At 42.2% G+C, this 12,946-nt stretch overlaps 1 long non-coding RNA gene across 1 annotated transcript in view; it reads left to right on the top strand.

Annotated features, from left to right (window-relative positions):
* Positions 1-12,946, top strand: part of LOC114678938 (uncharacterized) — a 35,994-nt gene that overhangs the window by 719 nt on the left and 22,329 nt on the right. The window lies entirely within an intron of this gene.

The following is a 12,946-nucleotide window of genomic DNA, read 5'->3' as shown; positions in this document are numbered from 1 at the left end:
ATATTGTACACTCTGCGAGATTTGGAGTCCTATCATGCTGTGTTTCCCTGAATATTCGTAGAAATATCACAGCCTGGGTGTACACCCTATACTATATTGAGAGTAATTTCGTACTCCACCCCTTGGAAATTAGGAGAAATATCACGGAAGGGGTGTAAAGCCACTGCGATATTTGAAGTAATATCATTGCCCTCCCCCACTAGTTATTAGGAACAATATCACAGGAGGGTGTATACCTTCTACGGTATTGGGAGTAATATCATCATCTCTTCCTTTAGATATTAGGAACAATATCAAAGGTGATTGTACACCCCGTGTATTATTGGAAGTAATATCATTCTCTCTTCGTCTAGATTTCAGAATCATATCACAGGTGGGGTGTACCCCCCTTGTTATATTAAAAGTAATGTTATCTTCTTTCAACCTGGATATTAAGAGCAATATGAAATGCGTTCTGTACATCCTTTCAATATTAGTAGTAATACCATCTGTTCCCTTCCTGGATATAAGAAAAAATATGACTGGCCGGGTGTCCACCCCCTGTAATATTGGGAGTAATATCACCTCTCCCCATGTGGTTATCAGGGACAAAATCACAGGGTGGGTGTACAGTTCGCACGTTATTGAGAGTAAAATCATCCACTCACCCCCTGGATATCAGGAACCATATCACAGAAGCAGTGTACACCCCCTGCGATATTGTGAGTAATATCATCCTTTTTTCCCCTGGATATTAGGAGCGAAACCACACTGGGGGATGTACACCCACTGCGATATTGAAAGTAATAGCAGCGTCGTTCCCCCTGGATATTAGGAAGTATATCACAGGTGTGTGTGCACCTTCTGCGATATTGATAGTATTATAAGCCTCTACCACGCTGCCTATTAGGAACAATATACAGCGGTTGGGGGGGCGGTTACAGCCCCTGGATATTGGGCGTAATATTATTATCTTTTCCCTGTACATTAAAAACCATATCAAGGGGTCTATATACCTTCTGCGATATTGGGATCAATGTTGTCCTCTCCCCCACTGAATATCAGAAACAATATTACAAGAGGGTGTACACTTCCTGCGATATGGCCAGAAATATCATCGTCTCCTTCCCTGGATATTAGGAACAATATTACCAGGTGTGTACACCCCTTGCACTATTGGGAGTAGTATTATTCTCTCTTCCCCTTGATATTAGAAATAATATCACAGGCGGAGTGTACACCCCACCCCCTGCGGTATTGAAGGCAATATCATTCTTTTTTAACGTGGATATTAGGAACAAAATCACAGGGGGCATGTACACTTTCTTCGATACTGGGAGTAATATCATCCTCTCAACCCGTAAAGAGTAGGAAAAGCATCAAAGAATGTTTGTACACCACTTGCGATATTGGGAGTAATATCATCCTCCCCTCACCTGGTGTACAAAAAAAATTGTACACCACCTGCTATACTGGGAGTCATACAATGTTCTATCCCCATGGATATTGAGAACAATATCACAGAGGCAGTGTACATCCTCTGTGTTATTGCCAGTAATATCATTCTCACCCCCCTAGATATTAGGAACAATATTACAGGAGGATTATACACCTGCCGCACCAATGGGAGTAATATCATCCTTTCTCTTCTGAATATTAGGAACCATATCTCATGGGGGGTGTACAACTCATTCCATTTTGGGAGTAACATCAATTTCTTCATTGCTGGAAATAAAAAACAATATAACAGTGGTGGTGTACACACGCTGTGGTATGGCCAGTAATAACCTAGACTCTCCCCGGGATATTAGGAACAGTATCAAAAAGGGGTGCATACTCCCAGCGATATTGAGATTAATATCATACTCTTCCCCCCTGGATACTAGGAACAATATCAAAGAAGGGGTGTTCACCCCTTGCCATATTGACAGTAATATCCTCTCCCTCCCTGGATATTAAGAGCAATACTAAGAGTTGGTGTACATCCACTGTGATATTGAGAGTCATGTCATCCTCTACCCCCTGGATACTAAAAACATTATCACAGAGGGGGTGCACAACCCCCGCGATATGGTCAGTAATATCATCGTCTCCCCCACTGGATATTAGGAACAATATCACATGGGTGTGTACACCTCCAGCGCTATTGAAAGTAATATCATTCTCTCTTCCCCTGGATATTAGGAATAATATCACAGGTGGGGTGTACAATGCCTGCGATATTGGCAGTAATATCATCCTCTCCCAACCTAGATATTAGCAACAAAATAACAGGGGGTTTTACACCCCCTGCGATATTGGGAGTAATATCATCCTCTCCTCCACTTGATATTAGAAACAATATCCCAGGAAGGGTGTACACCCTCTGAGATATTGAAAGAAATATCATCCTCTCCCCACCTAAATATTAGGAACAATATCACAAGGGGTGTGTACACCCCTTATGATATTGAGGGTAGTATTATCCTCTGTCTCCCTGGATATAAGGAACAATATCAGTGGGGTACTGTACACCCCCTGTGATGGGGGAGTAATATCATTCTACTCCCCATTGGATATTATGCACAATATCATGGAGAGGTTGTACATCCCTTGCCATATTGTGAATCATATCATTTCTCTTCCCCTGGATATTAGGAACAATATCACAGGAGGTGTGTCCCCTGTGATATTGGAATTAATAGCATCCTCTCCCGCACTGAATATGAAAAACCATATCACAGGGATTTTGTCCACCCCTGTGATATGGACAGTAATATCATTGTCTCCCGGCCTAAATATTAAGAACAGTATCACAAGAGGGGTGTACACCCCCTGCAATATTGGGAGTAATTTCATCGTCTGTGCCTTTGGATATTAGGAACCATATCACGGGGGGTGGGGGGCGGTGTACCACCCCCTGCGATATCGGGCATAATGTTATCATCTCTTCCCCTGGATATTAGGAGCAATAACCCGGAGTGAGGAGGGAATACAGCCTCTTCGATATCGGGAGTAATAACATCCTTTCCCTTCCTGGACATTAAGAACAATATCACTGGGTGGGTGTACACCGCCTGCGATATTGGCTGTAATATCATCCTCTCTTCCCTGGAATATTACAAACAATATCACAGGAGGGATGTGCAGCCCCTGCGATGTTGGGAGTAATATCATCCTCTCCTCTTCTCGATACAAGGAGCATATAGCCCAGCGTGGGTGTTCATTCTCTGTGATATTGGGCGTAATATCATCGACTCCCAACACCTGGTTATTGGGAATAATGTCGTCACAGGGGAGTGTACACCTTCTTCGATATTGGGAGTAATATCATCCTCTCAACACCTAGATATTAGGAACTATATCACAGAAGGCTGTGCACTTCCTGTGATACCGGGGGTAATATCACCTTCTCCCATCATGGATATTAAGAACAATATTACAAAGGAGGTGTACACCCCCTGCGATATTGACAGTAATATTATGCTCTCCCCTTCAGGATAAGAACAATATCGCAGGAGGTGTATAAAGCCCCTGCGATATTGCCATTAGTATCATCGTCTCCCTCCTGGGATCTAAGAAACAATATCACAAGGGGGTGTATACCCCCTGCGATATTGGGAGTAATATCTTCTTCTCCCCAGCTGGCTATTAGGAACAATGTCACCGAAGGGGTGTACACCCCCTGTTATTTTGGGAGTGATAGCATCCTCTCCATCCCTGGATATTAGGAACAACATCACTAGAGAGTATACACCTCCTGAGATGGAGAGACTAATATCATCCTCTTGCCTTCTGGATATTAGGAACAGGGGTGGTGTAGACCATCTGCGAAATTAGAAGAAATATCATCCTCTCCACCTTTGGATATTAGGAACAATATCACAGCGGAGGGGAGTCCTATGCCCCTTGCGATATTGGGAGTAATATCATCCTCTCACACCCAGGATATTAGAAACAAGATCACAGAAGGGATGTACACCCACTGCGATATTTTGTGTAATGTCATCCTCTAGCCCCTGGCTGTTAGAAATAACATCATACAGGGGTGTATATCTTCTCTGATATTGGGAGTAATATTATTCTCTCCCCCCCGTATATCAGGAAAAATACTATTGATTATTAATATTAATAAATATAATAATGGATAATACTAATCATTGATATTGATAATAACGATGATAAAATATTATTAACCATATTCAATATGATAGTAATATCATTATTAATAATCAAATAATCATATCTGGAATTGCTGTTACTTAGTTAAATCAATCATAAATAATGTTGATAATAAAATGATGATTAATAACTCCGGTTGGGTGCAGTGGCTCACGCCTGTAATCCCAGCACTTTGGGAGGCCAAGGCAGGCAGATCACCAGGTCAGGAGATCGAGACCACGGTGAAACCCCGTCTCTACTAAAATTACAAAAAATTAGCCAGGCGCGGTGGCGGGCGCCTGTAGTCCCAACTACTCGGGAGGCTGAGGGAGGAGAATGGTGTGAACCCAGGAGACGTAGCTTGCAGTGAGCCGAGATCGCGCTACTACTCTCCAGCCTGGGTGACAGAACGAGACTCGTCTCAAAAAAGAAAAAAAAAAAGCTGATTAATAATTAATATTTCGAAACAACATTAATATCAATAGTTATAATCATACGATCAAAATAATTATTATAATTATATACCAGTAATTGATATTAACATTGATACTTATAGTTAATATTAATGATTGATGATTAATAAATAATAATATTGCACCTAACACGTCAGGGGGTGTACACCTACCTGTGATATTGTTCTTAACATCCAGGGATGGATAGTTTTAATATCTCAGTAGTCGTACACTCACCCTGTGACATTGATCCTAATATCAAGGGGGTAGAGTATGACATGACTCCCAACATAGCTGTGAGTGAACATCTGCCCGGTGATATTGCTCCTAATATTCACGGAAGAAGAGTATGATATGACTCCCAATATCGCAGGGAGTGAACACCTCTTCTGATATTGTTCCTAGTATCCGGAGGGGTAGAGGATAAGAATAATTCCAGTATCATAGGCTGTGTTCACCCACCCTGTGATATTGTTGTTAATATCCTGGCAGGGAGAGGATGACTTTGCTCCCCATATAGCAGGAGGTGTACACCCACCCTGGGATATTGTTCCTAATAGCCATGGAGGGCAGAGGCTGATATTACTCTCAGTATCACAGGAGATATACATCGACCCTGTGATATTGTTCTTAATATTCAAAGGCCCACAGGTTGATATTACTCCCAATATCGCAGAAAGTCTACACCCCCGTGTGATATTGTTCCTGATATCCAGAAGGGGAGAAGACGATATTACTCCCCATATCGAAGGAGGTGTACACCCACTCTGTGATATCTTTCCTAATATGCAGGTGGGGAGAGGATAATATTATTCCCAATATCGCAGAAAGTGTACACTCCCCCGTCCGGGTGACATTGTCCTTAATTTTCCAAAGCGCAGAGGATGATATTACTCCTAATATCGCAGAGAGTGTACACCCCCCAGTAATAATGTTCCCATGATCCAGGAGGGAAGAGGATGATATTCCTTTCAATATCGCAGAGGTGTACACACCTTCAGGGATGCTCTTCCTAATTTCAACGTGGGAGAGGATGATATTCCTCCCAATATCGCAGGGGTTATAAACACTCCTTTGACACTGTTCCTAATATCCAGGCGGTGGAAAGGATGATATGACTCCCAATATTGCAGAGGGTGTACACCCGCCTTTGATATTCTTTGTAATTTCTAGAGGGGGAGATGATATTCCTCACAATATCGCAAACACGCGGTGTGTCCACCGTGGATCGTAATATCCAGGGCGGGACATGACTGCCCATATCGCGGGGGCTTTCCACCCCGCCTGTCATATTGTTCCTCGTATCCAGGGGTGAGAAGATGGTATTATTACCAATATCGAAGAAGTGTACACGCCCCCTGTGATATTGTTTCTAATATCCACGTTGGGAGAGGATATTACTCTCAATATCACAGGGGTTGCACACCACAGGAGTGATATGATTCCTACTATCCAGAATAAGAGAGAATGATATTACTCCCAATAGAGCAGGGCGTGTACACCCCTCATGTGATATTGTTCTTAAAAGCTAAAGGAAGAGAAGATGATATGATTCTTTATACTGCAGGGGGTGTACACCCACCTGTGATATTGTTCCTAAAATCCAGGCAGGGAGAGGATATTACCTTCCATACAGCAGGAGGAGTACACCCACGCTGGGATTTTGTTCCTAATGTCAAGGGAAGGGGGGAGAGCGTAATATTACTCCCAATATCGCAGGAGGTGTACATCTCCCCTGTAATATTGTTCTTACCATTCAAACAAGGAGAGGATCACATTACTCCAGATACCGAAGAAAGTGTAAAACCCCTGTGATATTGTTCCTAATAACCAGAAGTGGAGAAGAGGATATTAATCCACATATCGCAGGAGGTATACACTGACGCTGATATTTTTCCTAATATGCAGGGAGAGAGGATAATAATATGGCCGAGCCCTCAGGGGTTGTACACCCCACATGAGATTGTCTTTAATATTCAAAGGCAGAGGGGATACTATTACCTACCAATCACAGAAAGTGTACACCCCCCAGAGATATTGTTCCCATGATCCAGGAGAGAAGAGGGTAATATTTCTTTAAATAACACAGAAGTGGTACACGCGTCCAAGGATATTTTTTCTAATTTTAACGTGGAAGAGAATGGTATGACACCCAACATCACAGGGAGTATAAACACTTCTGTGATATTGTTTACAATATTCAGAGGGGAAGAGGATGATATTACTCCCAGTACTGCAGAGGGTGTACACAGGTGTGTGAAATAGTTGGTAATTTCCAGAGGGGGAGATGATATTACTCACAACATCGTAAACAGGCTGAGTCCACCGTGGATTGTAATAGCCGGGAGGGGAGAGGAAGGGGTTATTACTCCCCATATGGCGGGGGTGGCTCACCCCCTGTGATGTGGACCCTAATAGCCAGGGGGTAGGGGGGGCTATTACTCCCCGTAAGGCAAGGGGATAGCTCACCCCCTTGCCATGTGGGTCGTAATAGCTAGGGGGGTAGAGGGGGTGCTATAACTCCCCATATCGCCGGGGGTTGCCTCAGCCCCCTGCGATGTGGATCGTAATAGCCAGTGGAGGAGAGGGCGTCCTATTACTCCCCATATCGCAAGGGGGTGCCTCACCCCACTGCATAGTGGATCGTGACAGCCCCGGGCGAGGTGGTGCTATTACTCCCCGTATCGCAGGGGTGTGCGTCACTGACCTGCGATGTGGATCGTAACAGCCAGGGTTGGGAGAGGGGGGTGCTATTATTCCCCATATCGCGGGTGGGGGGTTGGTGCCTCAAACTTCTGCGATGTGGATCCTAATAGCCAGGGGTGGAGAGGGCGGGGCTATTATCCCCCCGTATGTCGGGAGGTGGTTCACCCCCGTGCCATGTGGATCCTAATAGCCAGGCGTGGAGAGGGGGATGCTATTACTCCCTATTACTCAGGGGGGTGCCTCGCACCCCTGTGATGTGTATCGTAATATCCAGGGGGGAAGTGAGGGTGCTATTACTTTCCACATTGCAGGAGGGTGCCTCCCCAACTCCTGGGCCGGGCTCGGGTTCCCCTGAACAGTCGCGGCCTGCGTCGCCATGGTGGTGGACGTGGGGGTGGCGGGTCAGAGCCTGCTGATCTTAGAAGGGGAGAGGCAGGATTGCCATTAAGACTTCCCTTGGGGTTATGACGGGACACCAAGACAGTGGTGAGAATTTTACAGGATCCCAACAGGAAAGATCCTTAAAGCACTGTGGTCTGGTAGATTTTTTTTTTTTTTTCCGTTTTATTGCAGAGGGAATTGAGGCACAAAGACAGAAAATACTTGCCCAGTGTAGTGTAACAGTTAGTGGAGAGAACCTTTGGTAGGCCCATGTCACCTGTCTCCCAGCCCCTAAATTTCCCAGGCACCTTTGTTGCCCTTGCTCTCTGCAGGTGGAAGTGGGATCCGGACGGGGCAGAGATGAAGACCGTAGTACTGGAAGTTTCTCTGTTCTTGTCCATGGCAGTTCCCCATACAGCTCTTTGTAATAATCAACAGGATTGAAATAATTTATTGTTTCCGTCTCTAATCCAAGAGTCACACACACCTAAGCCTAGGCAGAATGGGCACATAGGTTGCCTATGACATGGTGACGGTGGGTGGGGTCGATGGAGAGTGTGAGTCTTTTCTGGGGGTGAGGTGAGGACAGCTTCTATTCAGCTCCACCATTCCTTGACATGTGGGAATGCCAGCTCAGCATTGCCAAATATTTAGATTTTTCAAGAGAAGCTGGAAACAAGAACTTTTGGAATAAATCTTACTTATTTTTAAACATGGACAAAATTTTAAAATGTGAAACAAAGGGTCAAACAAAATGGGTCTGTGGCTGACATGTCTATTTCAGATTTCCATTGTTTGATCTATGGAGATGTAAATTTCCACAGAGTGAAGGAATCATATTGGTTTTGTTTAACATTTTTGGGACTAGATCCTAGGATAGTGCCTGCTGCACCTGAAATATCTGCTGAACTTGTTGGAGAGCTAGTGGTCATCTTATGGTCAAGAGCCCCATAATGGATTCAATTAAATGAATACTACAAGATAACATGATTGTCATCTAGCCCTTTTTCTCTTCTTTCTCTCGTCCCAGTCACGGGCTACACACTACCCTCGTGCTTTAAAAATTGGAATAATCGTTAACTCTCACTAACTCACTTGTTTACTTTAAATTTGGGGTCTGGATGAAGAGATTGGCCCTAAGCTGCACAATGTGATGGTGGCAGAGCTGGGTAAAAACATACCCCCCGTGGTATTGCCCTACCACCTTCTGTTGTTGCCAAAGCCTTACGAAAAAGCTGAGAGAGGATTAGATACTATGAATGAACATTTGGTGTGCAATTAGGGGCAAGTGGCAAAAGAGGGCTAAACACAACCAGGTTTAGGAAAAAAATTGAATTTTTAAGGAATTCATTTTTTGGGAGAGGGTTTTCTTTTTAGGCAAAAATCAGGTACCTGGCAAAAAAAAAATACACGCCTTTGTATAAAACTTGGGACTTGAGAAAACATTTTGATTATCTTCATGGCATTGGAGATGCACTACAAATTTGTTGGGTCTGTAGTCTCTTTTCTTCTCCTGGGGAAATAACAGTCAAGGAAATTGAAACTGCAAGAAAGTGATATGAGACTTGAACTGAAGTCTATGGAAAACTCTTTAATTTGGTGTTCTGGTTGGCATGTGGAGGGCTTTGGAGTCAAGCATTCTTTCATCCAAATGCCAGCTCCACCAATAATATATCTGAGACGTTGGACAAGTCACTTAAAGGTCCTAAACCTCAGTTTTCCATTTTCAGTAAAGGAAACAATGGTCATGTCTATCAGCTAGGATTAATCAAGGATTAAATGAGATTATATGTATACATATATTGCACTTAACACAGTGCTAGGCAACAGAGCAAACACTCAGAAACTGACAACTGTTATGGTCATTTTAATAAGCAGGCCACTAGGTTATGCCCAAATACCTCTCATGCCTGTTTTCTATATCTTTCTTCTGTTGGAATAGTCACTTTGGCTTAAAATAAAACTAGTCAGTCATAATGTATTTGTTCATGTAAAGGCATGACATACCACAGGTTCTAAAGAAAAATAGTGATTCTTATTTTGCCTCATATTCATGCTGCCAAATGCAGAACTGTTTGACAGAGCTGACTGTGTTTTTATCTTTTATTTATTCAGTTGTTCATGCTCTCTCGTTGGTTTTCCCATCTTAAACATCGCTAGCTCTTGAGGAAATGCAGACTGCCACAAGAAGGGTGCTTGGGAGACTAGACTGCATTCTTGCAATAATCTCTGGAGCCCCCCAGTGGAGAGGAGAATGAAGTAAAGACTAAGCCAGTGAGAAAGTCTTGTCCAGATAGATACACAAATTTTTTTACAATTAAAAAAGTAAATAATGACTTACAACACAAATTTGAATGCCATGCAGTTTCAACTATATTATTGGTGGCTTAAAACTGTATGCTGGGTTCCACTGCAATTAGATAGGGCCTGATACTGTCCAGTCCTTGTCACTCTGTCCACCTTTATCTATGATCAGTATTCATCTGTTCTCTCCACTCCAGCCCACCAGCCTTCTGCTCTTTGCAGATCACACTGAGCTTGTCCAGGATGTTTGAGTGGCTCTTACTTACGCACGAACGCAGTTCTGGACTCTTCCTCATTCAGCTGTCTGCTCATATTTCTCCTGCTCAGGAAGACCTCCCCTCAACTCTTCTGATGTTGTTTCCTCACCACTTCCTCCATTCTCCACTGTACACCCTAATTTCTTCCATCATATCACTCATCATGAGCTATCATTATTTTGCTTGTGTAACAATTTTGCTGTGTTTCTCCTCATTGAGTACAGCTGCCATGAGAATAAGAACATCTCTCTTGTCCAGCGTTATATATACAGCACTGAATCCAGTATTTGGCACATTAAATAAATTGCTAACAGAATTACATGTTTATTATTTCCATCATTCTCTTCATTGAGTAGTTTAGGAAGAAAATACAAAGAAGACACCTTATACTGCAAAGCAGTAACCATTCACTGGTGAAGTAAACAGACCATTTACAGAGCTATGTTTAAAGGGAACAAAAAAAAAATTGGAAACTGTTACTGGACCTGAGGGTTTTGTGGTTTAGATAGAGGCAGAAACTACAGCCTGAGTTTGACTGATGCCTGGCTGGGAGCCCTCACAAAGCACTGACCAGATCGGCTATCTCTGCCTCAAAGAGCCAGAAGCCTCAGTAACATTTGATCTGAGTCTTGAAAGATGAATGGAGTGTCACTAGACAGAGAGGAGGGCATTTTAGTTTTGGAGAATGGAGGCATAAAAAGCATAATATTTGGGGAGAATTATTAGAAGTTTAGTTGGATTGTAGTGTAGGGAGTGTAGTGATGACGGAAAGATGTTGAAAAACCAAGTTTTCTGTGAAAAAGTTTACAGTTCAAATCACAGCAGCAACAGGAAGCCTTTTAGATGTGTTAGCAGGAAAATAGACCTCATTAGAGTTGAGTTTTAGTAAGATTACTCTGCCCTCTTTACATATGACAAAGCCTTATTTTCTGCTGACTGGATATGCAAATTACTGTTACTAAAAAGATGAATTATCATAACAAAAAGATAATTCTCCTTAATTATAATAAAAGAATCAGGTCCTAGCACAATGTCTCATATTTAGGAAGTTATCTGGTAATTGCTGAATCCAACTCAATGTTCAGTTTTACCCGCTTTGTTCACTTCTACAAATACCATCATGTTGAGAGAGTACATGTAATAACCTCCCATAGAATGTTTGTCTTTAGATATTATCTTGACAGAGATCATCCATTTTATTTTCCAATTTCATTGAATGATTGGAATTTACGGTTTCTAAACAGCCTTTACAAATTCTGTAACCTCAAGTTCATTATCTGTTTAATAACCCATTCCCACAGTTTTGATCATTAGTCTACAGTGGGGATGGCACCATGCTTGGAACTGGAGGTACAAAGATAAATAAACCAATCTTTGCTCTTGAGGAGCAAGCATTCTAGTGAGCTCACAGTACACATCATGCTGCCTTCCCTACTACTCACCCCTGTGAGTCTGACATGATTTAATTGATAGAGAGGGAAACAACCCTAGGCAGTCATGGGGACATTTTATTTCTAGGGCTGCAAAGAAAAACCAGAGATAGTATTAAAATATTCCCTATTACATGATTATTAGAAAAATATTATTACTTGAGAAAGAGAAGGAAAGTGGATATGAGTTATGGTTTCTAATATGTGTGTGTGTGTGTCCTCATTTATTCAACTGCATTGAGGTGTGAATAATTTAATTGCTCCCCATAAAACTTGCATAGTAGAGCATTGCTGTTGAGCAAAAATAGTGTTAGCATCAAATAGACCCAAGTTTATTTCCTCATTCACCACCTAAAGCTTCATACACTTGTGCAAGTCATTTAGACCCTGAGAGTTTTTGTTTCTTAAACTGCATAATAATATATGGATACTAGTAGAGTACATACTCCTGAAAAGCATTGGGATGATTAAATGAGATAATGCATGAAAGCACGTAGTGTAATGCCTTGAGCAGTGCGGGTACCCAATAAGTTTATTAATGTTATTACCAGATGCCTATCTTTTGTACAAAAAGTGTGGAAGTGTTTATCTCACTGCACCCTCATCAGCACTAACTATTTTGAAAGATCACTGCTGAGTCATACCTATGACGTTAAACGATATGGATTCTTATTTTAAGGACATTATCATCAACTAAAAACCTGACAATTTTAATACAGGGTAACAAGGTCATGATAGCAGAAGTGAGGGTGCTGTGTGAGCACATGAATGAAGTAGCCACTCTAGTGTAGAGATGTCAGCAAAGGTGTCACCAAAAAAAGTATTCCAACTTGGTCTTAAAAATAGCGTACAAGTTAGTTGTGCAAAGAGAAGGGGATGAGAGTCTTCCAGCCAGAGGGAACAGCATGAACAAAGCTTGTAGGCAAGAGAAAGTTAGGTATGTTCAAGAAAACCAAGGAGTTTTAGCGTAGACAGGTTATGGAGGAGGCAGGCACTTTATGCACAGAAAACAGCCAGTGCAGTATCCTAGATGTCTCTTTATATAATATGCAGGGGAAACCCATAAATCATGTGCTGCTATCTTCTGTTTTCAGGACAGAAAATAGAAACAAATGCTTTAGGGAAGTTTCCCAAACTTCCAGGTCTGGTTTGCTGCAAAGCCAATATCAGTTAGTTACTATATTATAAGCTTCCACTCTGTATGACATGTGTGTGGTGTGTGCATGTGTATGTGTGTGTGTAATACAATTTTAATCCCTTTTCTATATCACAAATATAATGATTAAAAATAGTCTTA

The sequence above is a fragment of the Macaca mulatta genome, chromosome 6 (assembly GCF_049350105.2).
Source record: "Macaca mulatta isolate MMU2019108-1 chromosome 6, T2T-MMU8v2.0, whole genome shotgun sequence".
In the NCBI taxonomy this organism is placed as follows: Eukaryota; Metazoa; Chordata; class Mammalia; order Primates; family Cercopithecidae; genus Macaca; species Macaca mulatta.
The sequence above is the reverse complement of the archived record's forward strand: the minus strand, read 5'-3'. Positions and strand labels throughout refer to the sequence as shown.